This window comes from Microtus ochrogaster, chromosome 19 (assembly GCF_000317375.1).
Source record: "Microtus ochrogaster isolate Prairie Vole_2 chromosome 19, MicOch1.0, whole genome shotgun sequence".
Lineage (NCBI taxonomy): Eukaryota > Metazoa > Chordata > Mammalia > Rodentia > Cricetidae > Microtus > Microtus ochrogaster.
Genome location: NC_022021.1, coordinates 47,904,502 through 47,907,305, shown reverse-complemented (window position 1 = coordinate 47,907,305; position 2,804 = coordinate 47,904,502). Strand labels below are relative to the sequence as shown.

Sequence of the window (2,804 nt, the reverse complement as noted above, 5' to 3'; positions counted from 1 at the left end):
CCAAAGCTGCTCAGTGAAGTGAGCTCCCAGCTCCCCCTCAGGAGCAGGCAGTCAGCTGACCATCCTTAGCTTGCAACCCTGGACCCAGCACTGTCATCTACTCCGCGCTCCCAGGCTGCTCTCCTGTCCCAGAAGCCCAAGGCGGACTCAGGCTGCATGCGACTTCCTAAGGAAACCATCACTCAGGGTACAGTCCCTGTCGCCGTCACCTCAGCCCTGACCTGCAAACTCAGGTGTCCCAAACAGTTGAGCACAGCACCTCCAAGGCAGCTTCTCCCGCCCTCCCACCCAGCCTGGTCCCCTCCCTCCAAGACGGCCCCGCACCCCACACAGTGCCTCAGGCAGCGCTGCACCCGGGACCAACCTCCGTGTCAGAGACGCAACAGGAAGGCACAGCAGGGGGACACTCGCCCAACTTTGAGGAAGACACTCACGTGGAGACCAAAACCTTGAATGCGGATTTCCTGCTTGTCTCCCTGCGATGTCACATTCCCTGAGACTACATTTCCCAGAAGTCTGTGGGAAGGAAATCCCCGGACCCCATTGGGGATTCTTCAGTTTCTGGATTTGTGCCTATTAGAGTCCTGGAGAACTCCCTCAAAAGACCAACATCCACGTATGCAATCAGCAACAGGGTTGTTAATTTCAAGCATGCTGGTGAAAGACTCCCGGAGTAGGGAGACTCTCACTCAAGTCTCGGGATAACACGACCCCCCAAGAACTCCTGAGAGACGGTCCTTGCTGCAATCACAGGAGGTTTACTGACAGGAACCAGTGCCCTGAGGCGGAGACTCATTTCCCACGCCTGGATAGAGAGGAGTTCCACCCCGAGTAGCTGGGAGAGGGTATTTAAGGGAAGAAACCATAACCCAAAGAGGGTAGGGAGGACGTCATTGGAAAATTCCGAAAATACCAGTGATAATCACAAGGGGGGTAACTCCCAGTTTCTCAAGATTGTTCTCAAGATTATAATCTAACTTTGTGGTCAGCCAGTTCTTGGAACAGAGTCACTGAACCGGCTAACCTAGATTCTTGGCTCTACTCTTCCTGCTAGAGATTCTTGGCTCTACTCTTCCTGCTAGAGATTTTTGGCTCTACTCTTCCTACTAGGGATTTTTGGCTCTATCCTGGTCCTTCACTGCGACCGTCCATTCCATGATGTCAACTCTGAGAGAAGCTGGCAGACCTCTTTTAAGCACAACTGAAGTTCCTAGGCAGCTAGGTCATTTTATCTACAGGTGTCTTTAAGCAAGTGGCAATCATATTAATACTTCCTAACTGGCCAGGGCTAGTTAGGGACTGGGCAGAACTACGGTTTTCCACTTGTGACCAGGCCTGGACAAGTCCCAGGCTTTGTCCTTATTTGGTTATCTGCATGTACCAGGTCCCCTTGTCCTTACTTTCAGGGATGGTGGAGATTATTTGTCCTTTGTGACTTTCCTCAGAAACTGCTTGCTCAGTCTCAGGATACTGAAATTGAGGGCCTGATCTCTGAGAGAAGACCGAGAACCCTGTTAGAGCGTCTGCTGGATCCTCTCATTCCCCCACCCCTTTGAGTACTGGATCATCTCAAATCTGGAGATGCTTCTTTTTGGCTCATGGGCTCGTACTGTTGTTTAAACCCATTAGTTGGACTGTGAAGATCCACTCCTTAATAAATCTGATAAAAGCATTGATTATACATGGTTCATAGATGATTGAAGGTTCAGCTAAGGCTGACAAGAGAGTAGTGGACCAGGGTGACCACTTTTACAGAGATCCACACCCTCCTTCATTTTGCTCTCTCTCCAGCTGTCTATCATGTAGCTTCTTCCTAAGCAGTACCATTTAGTCCTTGATAACCCCAGAATGGTCCATATGAAAGCAGCATTGCTCTCCTAGGGCCTCCCATCGGCCGCTCCTACTTTGGAGAACTATTTCCGTTAGAGAGGGGAGCGATTTCTCTAAATCTGCAACAGCTTTTTCTCTAGGATTGCAACACATGCATCTATGGCCTTTTCAAGGCCCTGTTGTTCTGATCTTGTTATACCAAGGCTGAAGCTCCGGTCCCTATGGCCCCAGGGAAGCCGACCACTGGACTGCACACACAAGGACAGGTGTGATGACTTCTCATTTTTCAGGGCTCCTGGTCATTTGGAGCAGGTTGCTGCCATCAGTTGATGTTTGGATTTGTCTGTCAGCCAAGTGGAAACCTGTAGAGACACACTCAACTAGGAACAGAAGTAAAAACTTACGAACTTCCCTGGAATTTTTAGGGCCATAATTGAGTCTAAATTGACTCATAGTTGGGTCAGTGATTGAAGAAGGGAAGGGGTTCCAAGACCAGGAGAGAGTGAGGTGCCTTAGGAATAGGCGAATAGGGAAACTTAGGCTGGATTTTTCTGGAATCCTTTGGACCTGTGAGAAGTGGATCCAAGTTTTATGACTATCTCCATTTTCTGGAGTTTCTATGAATTTCTATTTTGTGGAATGACATGGAAGTTTCAGATATATTAGCAATATCAATCTGGACTGAAGTCCGTATTGAAGAAAAAGCAGGTAACGAGTGTCTGTAAATCAGCAGGAGTAGACTCACATCCCTGAGTCTTAACAAAAGCTAGAGATGTGAGTTAAAAAAGCGTGTACACTGGACATTTTCTTCTATCCAGAGAACCGGGTATAAAGTTGTTGAAATAAGAGCGGCGGACTCTGTTGTAATAGGAGCAGCAGAGCTGCGTCCCCCAGCACCCTGCCGCCCTCATGGCTAGCTTAGCTTATGCCCCGAAATAATTACACGGAAACTGTATTCTTTTAATCACTGCCTG

At 48.7% G+C, this 2,804-nt stretch overlaps 1 protein-coding gene across 1 annotated transcript in view; it reads right to left on the bottom strand.

Moving 5' to 3' along the window:
- Positions 1 to 824, bottom strand: part of LOC101998602 (zinc finger protein 58-like) — a gene marked incomplete at its 3' end in the record, with an annotated part of 17,658 nt that extends 16,834 nt beyond the window's left edge. The window contains exon 1 of the mRNA XM_013349718.2: positions 435 to 824. The remainder of the gene's footprint in view (positions 1 to 434) is intronic.
- Between the last annotated feature and the right edge of the window lie 1,980 nt (positions 825 to 2,804).